This window comes from Aedes aegypti, chromosome 2 (genome assembly GCF_002204515.2).
Source record: "Aedes aegypti strain LVP_AGWG chromosome 2, AaegL5.0 Primary Assembly, whole genome shotgun sequence".
Taxonomy (NCBI): domain Eukaryota; kingdom Metazoa; phylum Arthropoda; class Insecta; order Diptera; family Culicidae; genus Aedes; species Aedes aegypti.
The window spans coordinates 53,877,805-53,890,816 of NC_035108.1; the positions used below are offsets into that span (position 1 = coordinate 53,877,805).

The following is a 13,012-nucleotide window of genomic DNA, read 5'->3' on the forward strand; positions in this document are numbered from 1 at the left end:
TCGGTACTGTTATGTTGTTCAATCTCAATTGATTCTTTTTAAAATATCAAATCTTTCCGTCAAATGTCCATCTGCCCAAATCCCATCATAGAAATGAAAGCCTATTCCTGGACAAGAAAAGAAGCAAACACGTATGAATCCGATCCTTGAGCCAATCTCAGCTGCACAATAGATATCCAAGAGCAACGCAGCGTACCGAATAAAAAAATCGCCCATTGTTCGCCGGCAGTCGACGACCACCCGCCAGAATTCAATTACGCTACTAAGCAAATATTGATCATCGATTTCCGGTCCGAAAATTGAGGCATTTATAATTGAAAGCCTCCGTCTGGCGTCGATGGATGGCGACGGCTGTTGAGATTCTTTCCCAGTTTCCATGCCATCATCTGGAACGTCAGCTTGATTCGGTGGTATGCATGTCGATGCCCATAAACCATACAGCACCATCAGAGAGAGTAGGAATGATACGAGCCTCATATGATGACACATCGGACGAAAGGAACGGAATCCGGAGCAATCCGATTTCGATCACTTGGTCAATATTTGGATTGGAACATCGGCTTCCAAGCTGGTTGGCGATGATGGTGGCAGCAGTGGTGGTCCCGTCTTCTTCAATTCGATGTGTGAATGGTTGTGGGATGAAAATCCATCACTTTGCGTCGAATACGTGTAGATTTTTTATTGCAGAGTCAGAGCTTCGTTTGAGATTGAAGTAGAAAACTTTTATAATTCACAAATAAACTGAAACTTTTCTAGATATACCTTCAAATATTTTTCCTGGACGAAATTCTAATGAAGACAACAAGAGTTTTCCCAAACAATTTTATTGAAATTTGCTTCAAAAAATATTAGAAATTGAAACATATGTTCTGACAGCAACAACTTAACAATATTATTATGCTTTGGATTCGAACAAAATGCTGATCAAGATTCAAGAATAATCCTGCTCAGAATTAGAGAAGAATCTTGCTCAGGATTCAAGAAGAATCCTGCTCAGGATTCGAAAAGAATGCTGATCTGGATCGTGTCCACGATTCGAACAGAATCCTGTCCAGAATTCAAACAGAATCCTGTCCAGAATTCAAACAAAATCCTGTCTAACAGAATCCTGTCCAGGGCTCGAAAAGAATCCTGTCCAGAATTCTAACAGAATCCTGTCAAGGATTGGAACAGAACCTTATCCAGGATTCGAACAGAATACCGCTCAGGATTCGAACAGAATACCGCTCAGGATTCGAACAGAATCCTGTCCAGGTTTCAAACAGAATCCAGTCCAGGATTCAAACAGAATCCTTCCCAGGATTCGAACAGAATCCTTTTCAGTATTCGAACAATGTTCAGGATTCGAACAGAATCCTGTTCAGGATTCGAACAGAATCCTGTTCAGGATTCGAACAGAATCCTGTTCAGGATTCGAACAGAATCCTGTTCAGGATTCGAACAGAATCCTGTTCAGGATTCGAACAGAATCCTGTTCAGGATTCGAACAGAATCCTGTTCAGGATTCGAACAGAATCCTGTTCAGGATTCGAACAGAATCCTGTGCAGGATTCGAACAGAATCCTGTGCAGGATTCGAACAGAATCCTGTGCAGGATTCGAACAGAATCCTGTGCAGGATTCGAACAGAATCCTGTGCAGGATTCGAACAGAATCCTGTGCAGGATTCGAACAGAATCCTGTGCAGGATTCGAACAGAATCCTGTGCAGGATTCGAACAGAATCCTGTGCAGGATTCGAACAGAATCCTGTTCAGGATTCGAACAGAATCCTGTTCAGGATTCGAACATAATCCTGTTCAGGATTCGAACAGAATCCTGTTCAGGATTCGAACAGAATCCTGTGCAGGATTCGAACAGAATCCTGTGCAGGATTCGAACAGAATCCTGTGCAGGATTCGAACAGAATCCTGTGCAGGATTCGAACAGAATCCTGTGCAGGATTCGAACAGAATCCTGTGCAGGATTCGAACAGAATCCTGTGCAGGATTCGAACAGAATCCTGTGCAGGATTCGAACAGAATCCTGTGCAGGATTCGAACAGAATCCTGTGCAGGATTCGAACAGAATCCTGTGCAGGATTCGAACAGAATCCTGTGCAGGATTCGAACAGAATCCTGTGCAGGATTCGAACAGAATCCTGTGCAGGATTCGAACAGAATCCTGTGCAGGATTCGAACAGAATCCTGTGCAGGATTCGAACAGAATCCTGTCCAGGGCTCGAAAAGAATCCTGTCCAGAATTCTAACAGAATCCTGTCAAGGATTCGAACAGAACCTTATCCAGGATTCGAACAGAATACCGCTCAGGATTCGAACAGAATACCGCTCAGGATTCGAACAGAATCCTGTCCAGGTTTCAAACAGAATCCAGTCCAGGATTCAAACAGAATCCTTCCCAGGATTCGAACAGAATCCTTTTCAGTATTCGAACAATGTTCAGGATTCGAACAGAATCCTTTTCAGTATTCGAACAATGTTCAGGATTCGAACAGAATCCTGTTCAGGATTCGAACAGAATCCTGTTCAGGATTCGAACAGAATCCTGTTCAGGATTCGAACAGAATCCTGTTCAGGATTCGAACAGAATCCTGTTCAGGATTCGAACAGAATCCTGTTCAGGATTCGAACAGAATCCTGTGCAGGATTCGAACAGAATCCTGTGCAGGATTCGAACAGAATCCTGTGCAGGATTCGAACAGAATCCTGTGCAGGATTCGAACAGAATCCTGTGCAGGATTCGAACAGAATCCTGTGCAGGATTCGAACAGAATCCTGTTCAGGATTCGAACAGAATCCTGTGCAGGATTCGAACAGAATCCTGTGCAGGATTCGAACAGAATCCTGTGCAGGATTCGAACAGAATCCTGTGCAGGATTCGAACAGAATCCTGTGCAGGATTCGAACAGAATCCTGTGCAGGATTCGAACAGAATCCTGTGCAGGATTCGAACAGAATCCTGTTCAGGATTCGAACAGAATCCTGTTCAGGATTCGAACAGAATCCTGTTCAGGATTCGAACAGAATCCTGTTCAGGATTCGAACAGAATCCTGTTCAGGATTCGAACAGAATCCTGTTCAGGATTCGAACAGAATCCTGTTCAGGATTCGAACAGAATCCTGTTCAGGATTCGAACAGAATCCTGTTCAGGATTCGAACAGAATCCTGTTCAGGATTCGAACAGAATCCTGTTCAGGATTCGAACAGAATCCTGTTCAGGATTCGAACAGAATCCTGTTCAGGATTCGAACAGAATCCTGTTCAGGATTCGAACAGAATCCTGTTCAGGATTCGAACAGAATCCTGTTCAGGATTCGAACAGAATCCTGTTCAGGATTCGAACAGAATCCTGTTCAGGATTCGAACAGAATCCTGTTCAGGATTCGAACAGAATCCTGTTCAGGATTCGAACAGAATCCTGTTCAGGATTCGAACAGAATCCTGTTCAGGATTCGAACAGAATCCTGTTCAGGATTCGAACAGAATCCTGTTCAGGATTCGAACAGAATCCTGTTCAGGATTCGAACAGAATCCTGTTCAGGATTCGAACAGAATCCTGTTCAGGATTCGAACAGAATCCTGTTCAGGATTCGAACAGAATCCTGTTCAGGATTCGAACAGAATCCTGTTCAGGATTCGAACAGAATCCTGTTCAGGATTCGAACAGAATCCTGTTCAGGATTCGAACAGAATCCTGTTCAGGATTCGAACAGAATCCTGTTCAGGATTCGAACAGAATCCTGTTCAGGATTCGAACAGAATCCTGTTCAGGATTCGAACAGAATCCTGTTCAGGATTCGAACAGAATCCTGTTCAGGATTCGAACAGAATCCTGTTCAGGATTCGAACAGAATCCTGTTCAGGATTCGAACAGAATCCTGTTCAGGATTCGAACAGAATCCTGTTCAATATTCGAACAGAATCCTGTTCAGGATTCGAACAGAATCCTGTTCAGGATTCAAACAGATTCTTGTTCTGGATTCGAATAGACTATTCGTGAGTTTTTTTCCTCAACAGAAGCCTGAAACCCAATCAACGATTAGTTCACTCATTTAACCTCCACTTCCCCAGCGATGAACTCAAACTAGTCTTCGAACGGAGGGAAATTGATTTCAAAACTCATTCTACCCGGTGAACCCGTGCGAAGTTAAGCCCAGAAACCCGCCTAGGAAGAAGACACGTCATTCCGCCCGGAGCCGAAGCCCAAATTGCACACTCCGAAGGCGTAACAGTCCGGAAATGAGAAAAGGATGGAAACTAAATCGCATATATCGCAAAGGAAGCCACCATATGCCACCATCCCGTCTCATCCTGCTGGATGGCTGATGATGATGATGATGATGATGATGAAGAAGACGAAGACTTTCGCTCGCCGGAGACTCCCCGTAGAGAGAAAGAAATGAATTGCTTTATTATACGGTGATTAAACGCAGTCATGCAATCAAGTATGATTCCTTTATGGCATATTCGAATGTCAAACTTTGTGTGCAGAACTCTTTCTGTATCGTATCGACTGACACGGACTGGCAGAACCCCGGAGCTGCTCGGGTTCTTGTTTCAACAACGAACGCTTTCCACAGCCAGTTTCGGTTCGGTTCAACTCATCCTGCTGCTGCCGCCGTCTCGCCAATCCAGGTGGGACCACTAGGGGTATGCGATACAAATTTTGTTGATGTAAGGATTGAAAATAATTGAAGGTGGAGCTGATTGGATGCAGAATCGTTTCACGGGATATTTTTAATTGTAACATGGACATGATCAGAATCAAAATCAGCGTTAGTAATCAGTTGGCTACAAAGGTGACTGGAGTCAAGACCAAATAAATCGTTGAAGGGTTTCCGGAAGAGGAAAATCAAGAAAGGCTATCGATGTATTGAATTGATAAATATCCTGAAGAGCACTCATCAAATAAAATTCAGCCATTGGAATTACTTTGCGAATTATTCCATGAGTGATGTTTGGCATTAAATTCACCAATGACAAAAAATTTGATTTATTACGAGTCAATTTTTGCAAGTTGACTTGTTGTTCAGTGTATTGAAATGCAAATGGGCAGCTGTGGAAATATATTAAGCAAGCTGTGTTGCAACAGAAACACCAAAAATGTTGGTTTCTAATGACGAGTTTTTTATGTTTTATACGCCTATGAATGATGATAGCAACTCTTCTACATTATAGTCGATCATTACAAAAAACAAAAAAGTTTGGATCTCTTTTGAGTGTGGATTAAGGTTTGAAATAAGTTTAAGTTTTAACTGTTTTGTGCATACATGACAAATTCCTCTGATTTTTTTCTCAACATAACGAAGCAAATTACTAAATCGTTTGAAATATCACACACCTTTATGACACACGTGGAAGGAAGCTCCTCCTGGGTGGGGGTAAGCTTAAAAATTTCAAATAATTTCTCATTTTCCACACGTAGCTACATATGCTACCAGTGTGTGGAGGTTTTCTGTTCACCTGGAAGGATTCCAATGAAGCTCCACTTTTCGAGCTTGGTTCGTTTCAACGATATACCTAGCCCCCATAGAATGATGCACAAACACGCTCCCGTTCAGTCAGTTAGTGAAGGGGCAAACATCGAAATCTACATATGTGCAAATATTTTCCGAGTGATTTGCTTTCGTCGAGAAGAGTTCAGGCAGGCAGACAGAGAGTGGTAGTCAGTGGTTTGGCAGCAGTGGTAGGTTGAGGATTTTTTCTTCATTTGGAGTTTGAAAATGGGAAACCTGAAGCCGTTTTCATGAAAAAGGCGTGAGGAAGTGGCACCGGCTAGGGAGCTTGGATCAGCGCGAAAAGCCCAAGGGTAAGGGATTCAAATCGCATGCATGGTGTTCATTAACTATAATAAATAATTATTATGTTTTATTTAGTATTTATACAAGTAAAATATAGTCTTGGGTCCTATTTCCATGACAGCTTATGTTACGTTTGGCTATGTCTTTATCAAAAGTTTCATTCCGTTTCCTCAAACCTTGCTCTTTGAATCATAATTATTTGTTTTCGTGATTTTTGAGTATTTTTTCTCTCAAATTTATCTAAATACCCTATAAAACAATACGCAGTTCACTTGTTCGAAAAAAAAAGCTCAATCAATTTCAACAACTGTATTCTAAATCTCTGTAAATCCACTCTTCTATCATGAACTCCCTTTCACAACCCTTTAGCTAAAGGGAAAATTTGATCAATATCTGATAGTCGTTACAGAAGTTTCAGTGAAGAAACATTCCATTTTCCATGGTAATAAGTTTGAAGAGGGCTCAACATCCCTTACTATTACTTTTGAATCACACAAGCATCCTTGAAAATCTATTATGACCCCCATTCGTTTGAGTGACATTTTTTTACTACCCTTATGAGGTCCAGGAAGCTTGTCAAAACGTTCAGGGGGTTTCAGGAGGATATAAACGGATTTTCAGAGTCATTTAATGGAATGGGGTTGGAAGCATATCAGAATCCAGTAGGGGCGTGAATTGCACACGAAGTATACTTTACAACAGTATACTTACATAGTATACTATTAAAATATACTAATTTGGTATACTACTGAAGTATATTACCATATTCACATAGTATACTTACTAAAGTTTACTTACATAGTAAATTTACTATAGTTCCTATATTCACCAAAATGGTTTTGATGAGCGTATTTGATGGATAGCGCCGACAATTTTTGTTGCATAGGATTCAACGAATGTGGTGTGGTTATTGCACCATGGCCAGATTCATTTCATAAGTGCGTGCATGGAAAAATAAGAATTGTGATTGAACACTAAGAAAAAAGTCACCGACTAACTGAAATTTATGTATTAATGACTATTTTCTATTATTCTTCCATTTATTCTGGGATTCTTCTAAGATTATAAGTTCAACCACTTTAAGGTTGTTCAAGAAATTCCCCTGCTCTGGGATTCTTCTGAAAACCCTCCTGAAATTTTTCGGAAAATCTCACTGAGATTCTTCCTGAAATCTCTCATCAATTCTTCTGTAGATTTTTCTGCGATCATCCCAAACATCTCCCAATTTTGTATTATTCCGGAAATGCTTCTGGGATTCCACTTGCAACTTCTTTATGACACTACAGAAAATATTTCAGAGAATCTTCCAAGAATACATGTGAGATTCTTCCACAAAAACCTTCTGGGATCCTTCCAGAAATCTCTCAGCTACCCCTCTTAGTTCTTTCTGAAATCATTCTGAAATTATCATAGTTATCTCTCTGATCGCTCTGTGGTTCTTCCAAAAATCTTCCTTCTCTTGGATTATCTTGGAAATTCCTCTTGGATATTAATGGAAATCCTTCCGGAATTTTTCCTTAAAATTTCACTGGGATTCTGCCGAAAATGTTTCTATGATTGCTTTTCACAGGCATGTGGGTAATCTGGAATCTTTCGGAATACATTTTGATTTTTTTTTTTCAGAAATCTTCGGGGTTTCTTACAAAAATGCCTCAGGGTTTCTTCCTAAAATCCATCCAATACTATTATATTAAATCCTCGATTTTTTCCAGAAATCCATCAGTAATTCTTTCGTGAATGCCCTTGTGACTTTTTAGATATTCCTCTTAGATTTTCTCAGAATCATTCCGATTCTTCTGGATTCTTCTTCAGGAAATTCGTCTGAAACAATAGTAAATAGTAAAATATCTATTCATATACTGCCAGATTATTCCGTTGAAATACTTGGGATTCTTCCGGAAATCCTCATGAAGTATTTCCTGAAATCCTGTTTAAATTCTTCCAGCTAACTTTTGGAGATTTATTTGACAATCTTTTTAATGGAAATGAAGAATTTTCTCATAAATTCTTCCGAAAACTCCTGAGAAACTGTTTGGAAATTCTCCTGGCCTTCTTATAGAAATTCTTCTTCAATTCTTACAGAGATCCTGTTAAAGTTTTTCCAGAATTGTTTTTGGGGTAATTTAGAATATCCATTTGGTATTCTAATATTCAGATACAATCTTTTTGTGATTTTTCTCAATATTTTCTCTTAACTCGATGGAATGCGAATCTTCTCGAAAAACGGATTTTTTTTTATTAATTTTTCATGTTAAAAAACAAGTTTTGTGAAATTTTATATTTTTCCTTAAGCTTTAATTTCATTCAAGAAAATTGAAAATCGGTAAAGCGGTTCAAAAGTTATGATTTAAAAAAAAATAAAAATTTCTGGTCACCCTATATCGGAAATGGTCACCCTAATCAAAAAATCCAAAAACACGTGTATCCTTATTTCGGATAAGGAACAAAATAACAAATTTTCACGGAATTCGGTGACCCACTAGATCGGTTTTTCATGGAATGGCTATATTTGAATAATTCCCGGAAAAAAATCCGGAAGAATCCTTAAAAGATATTATGAAGCCTTCCAGCAGGATTTCCGGGAGAAATACAGGAGTATTCCAGAATAGTTTCCGAAAGAATGCTCGAGAGATACTCGACAGAAAAATCACACGAAGCATTCTTGAAAAATGCACACGAGCATCCTGGAAGAAATTCCAGAAGAATCTTCGAAGAAAACCTAGTGGGAAGTATTCAGAGGATCCTCAGGAAAATCTCGAAAAAAAAGGCTAAAAGGTTTCTCGAAAGGTTCATCCAAAGATATTCGTAAGAATTCCAGCAGTATTTTCGGAAGAGTCCCAGAAGTGTTATAAGGTTTTGACAGGAAAATTACAGAGGCATTTTGAAAGGATTCTAGAAGGATTTTCAAATGTATCATCGAAAGTATTCCAAAAGGATTTCCGAAAACGTCTCGGATGATTTGCGTTAGAATCCAGAGGCATTTTCGTAAGAATCCCAGGAGTATTACCGGAATAATCTTGAAAACATTTTCGGAAGAAATCAGAGTTTGTAGGATTTCCAGATTAATTTCTATTAGTGCCCTATGAAATCTGCTGAAGAATCCTCTAGAAATAAACGATAGAAGTGCATCAGGATTTTCAGTTGAAACTTTCGTAATATTAAAAAAAAAATCTAAGAATTCAATTTCCAGGATATTGAAAGAAATGCCGAGGAAATCACTGAGGGACTTCAGCAAGAATCGCAAAAATATTTTCAGAAGAATCACAGAGGGATGTCTAGAAGAAATCCAGAAGAAATATCGGAAGGGTTCCATAAAATTATTTGGAAGAATCTCAGAACGATATCTTCAAGAGTACTGGTGTTTCCAGAAGAATTTAGAGAGATATCAGAAATAATCCCAAGATTTCCATAACTGAACAACTCACGATCCACCTCGGGATGGATTGGTGAGCAGATCTGGTTGTTGCAGATGAACAACGTATCGTGTAGCGCGACATCGCATCTCAACTCACCAAAAAACGGACAGTTGAAATTTACAACAGCCCTATAGTTTTCCAAACGCTAACATAGTATACTATCTCAATATACTAATTTGGTATACCACCATAGTATACCACCATAGTATACTAGCAAAAAAAATACTACCACAGTATACGTATATAGTAAACTAGCATAGTATATGAACATAGTATAGAATGTAAAAAAATCGCCTTATAAAGATAGTAAATTAAATCCAATATTCATGTTACGACCTGAAATATTTTGAAATCTATTGTAGGAAAAACCCTTTGTAATTCTTTTTTACAGAAACGATTTATGTAGAATCCCTCAGGAACTCCTCCGAATACAATTCTTCAGAAAATGTTTTTTTATTATATTTTTCCGGAAAAAACCCCAGAGGCTCTTATGAAAATGACTCGGGGGTCCAACCGAAAATGTTTCTAAGATCCTTTAAAAAATTCTGTTGGAATACTTCTGGATATTTCCCGAGAATTCTTCAGGCAATGCTTACTAAAATCTTCCGGAATAACTTTTGAGATTCTTCTGACTAGATATCCTTCCAGGATTTTTCCTCTGGAGTTCTGCCGAAAATCCTGCTGAAACTCTTCAAGATGTCTTTCGATGATTCGTCCGAAAATTGTTCCGGAATTTTTCAAAAAAATCCTTGTGGAAAGCTTCCACAAAACCTTCGGAGATTGTTTATGGAAACTCTTCTGTTCTTTCTTCTTTCTGACGTTACGTCCCAACTGGGACAAAGCCTGCTTCTCAGATTAGTGTTCTTATGAGCACTTCCACAGTTTTTAACTGAGAGCTTTCTTTGGCGATTGACCATTTTTGCATGTGTATATAGTGTGGCAGGTACGAAGATACTCTATGCCCTGGGAATCGAGAAAATTTCCTTTACGAAAAGATCCTCGACCAGCGGGATTCGAACCCACGACCCTCAGCATGGTCATGCTGAATAGCTGCGCGTTTACTGCTACGGCTATCTGGGCCCCTAAACTCTTCTGTTATCGTTACGTAATTCTTGTTGTATCATTCTGGAATTATGTTGAAATTGTTCGGAACATTTTTCGAGGATAACTCCGGACAACCCGCTGGGATTTGTCCGGTAATCTCTGAAAGATTCTCGAGAATCTCCTGAGATTCTTCTGGAAACTACGATATGGTCTCTTCTAAAATCTCTTCTGAGATGCTTTTGGACATCCCTTTTGACTGTTTCGTATACTCCCAGAAATTCTTCCGGAAATCTCGTTGCGATACGTCCACAAATTTCTTTATGATTCTTCCGGAAATTAATCGGGAATCGTTCCAGAGACCTTCCTTGAATTCTTCAAGAAATTCCTCAGAGATTCTTCTGGAAATATTTCTGGGATTCTTCTAGAGAAACCTCGGGTATTCTTCCGAAAACCGTTCTGGGATGTTTCTGAATATCATTTTAAGGATTCGTCATCTGGGATTGTTTCAGAAATTCATTTATATTCTGGATTTTTCCCGGTTAAACTAGCTGGAAATCTTCCAGAAAACCATTCTGGAAGAATTCTTGAAGATATCTGGAAAAATTGCTGTAAAATTGTCGGGAGAATTCAGAAGATATATCTGGCAGAATCCCAAAACGTTTGCCGGTGAAATCCAAAAACAATTTCAGTAAATATTCCCCCACAAATTGTTAGAAGAGACCCAGGAAAAACCCGGAAGAATCTCAGAAGGATATATGGGAGAATATATGAGGAATTTCTTTAAGAATCCTAGAGGGCTTTCTGGAAGATTTCCTAAGGTATTCCTGTTAGTAGATAAGAAATCCTGAAATCTCTCCGATGAACTTCTGAAGAAGATGTCAGCAATGATTTAAGCTAGATATCTGGAAAAACTAAAAGGGGCTTTTTGGAAAAGTACCAGAACGATTTCCGTTTTCCAATTCTAGGGGCATTTTTGGGAAAACTTCAGAGAGATACTGAAAAATTCTAAAAGGATTTCCGTAAGTATTCCAAACAAATTGCCAGAAAAATTTCAGGAAGATTGCCGAAAGAATCTCAAAGAATGAATAGTATATTTTGAATAATTATATTTTTAGAGAGATTTCTGGGAGAATTTGAATGGGGTCACCAAAAGAGTACGAATGACATTTGCCGAAGTTTTACAGAAAGATTTCTGGAAATTTATTAAATTATGATATAATAATTTCAGAAAGATTTCAGAAGGATTTCTGAAAGAATTTTCTTCTTCTTTCTGGCGTTACGTCCTCACTGGGACAAAGCCTGCTTCTCAGCTTAGTGTTCTTATGAGCTTAGAGTGTTTATGAGCACTTTCACAGTTATTAACTGAGAGCTTACTATGCAATGACCATTTTTGCATGTGTATATCGTGTGGCAGGTACGAAGATACTCTATGCCCTGGGAAGTCAAGAAAATTTCCAACCCGAAAAGATCCTCGACCGGTGGGATTCGAACCCACGACCCTCAGCTTAGTCTTGCTGAATAGCTGCGCGTTTACCACTACGGCTATCTGGGAATCTTCGAAGGTTTTTCGGAAAAATCATTAATATATCTAGAAAAATCTCAGAAATGATAAATGAGAATACCAGAAAGAATAACGAACGGATCCTTGAAACATTTTTGGCAGAAATGCAGAAAATAACTATTGGATAATCCTGGAAGGATTTCCACAATAAATTAAAAAAGATTTCCGAAAGAGTTCCAGGGAGATTTACAAAAAATCAGAAAGATATCTGGAAAATATCAGAGGGATAGCAAAAATTATTCCCAAAATAATGCCAGAGATCCCACTCTGGAAGAATCTCTGAGGTATTTCCGGAAGAATCCCAGATGGATTTGTTGAATAAGCCCAGATGAATTTTACGAAGTATATCATGAGGATTTTCAGAAAATACCAGTGATAAGCATCTTTATTCACAGAAATTCCAAGATGAAAGCCCAGTAGGTGTTCCGAACGGAACAACTCCAGATGAATTTCTGGAAGAACGACAGAAGGATTTCCAGAATAATTTCAGCCGTATTACCTTAAGGATTTCAAAAGGACCACCGAAAAAATATATGAGGGATTCACGGGAGAATTTCAAGGAATCTCAAGAGAATCTCAGTGAGATTGAGAGGGATGTTTGATAGAAACTCAGAGCAAATGCTAAAAAAATCTTTTCCTGATGAACTCCTTAGAGATCTCCGGAAGAATCCCTGAAGAATTTTTGAAGAAACTTAGAGTGATTCAAGTCACAATCCCAGAGGAATTTCCTCTGAGATACTGTTAATGTTCAGAAGGACATCCAGAGGGTTCCCAGGACGAATATCGGTAAAATCACAGAGATATTTTCAGAAAATTCTCTGTGGTTACAGAGGTAATTTCAAAATAATACCAGATTTTTTTTGTAAAATCATAGAGTTATTCTGCGAATATTCCAAGGAATATTTCCACGAGATTTCCACATGTATTTCTAGAAGAATTCAAAAGTAATTTTCAAAAGCTTTTCTGCGCTGCAACTCAAAATGTGAATATTATGTACTCATGTACGGACCCATGAACATTGTATGAACAAAATACACATTCTCAAAGGAAATATCCTTAGAAGGTTAAAATTAAGCGGTAAGTAAGTCTTTTTAACAAATTAAGATAATAAGATCAAAATATAACTAAATGTTAATTAAAAATTTAAAACGGTTGGGGAAATTAACACATGGCATCTAATTTTGAGAAATTT

The 13,012-nt window shown here is 38.7% G+C and overlaps 1 protein-coding gene across 5 annotated transcripts in view; it reads left to right on the forward strand.

Annotated features, from left to right (window-relative positions):
* LOC5566288 (RNA-binding protein Musashi homolog Rbp6) overlaps positions 1 to 13,012 on the forward strand; it is a 1,418,593-nt gene that overhangs the window by 679,321 nt on the left and 726,260 nt on the right. The window lies entirely within an intron of this gene.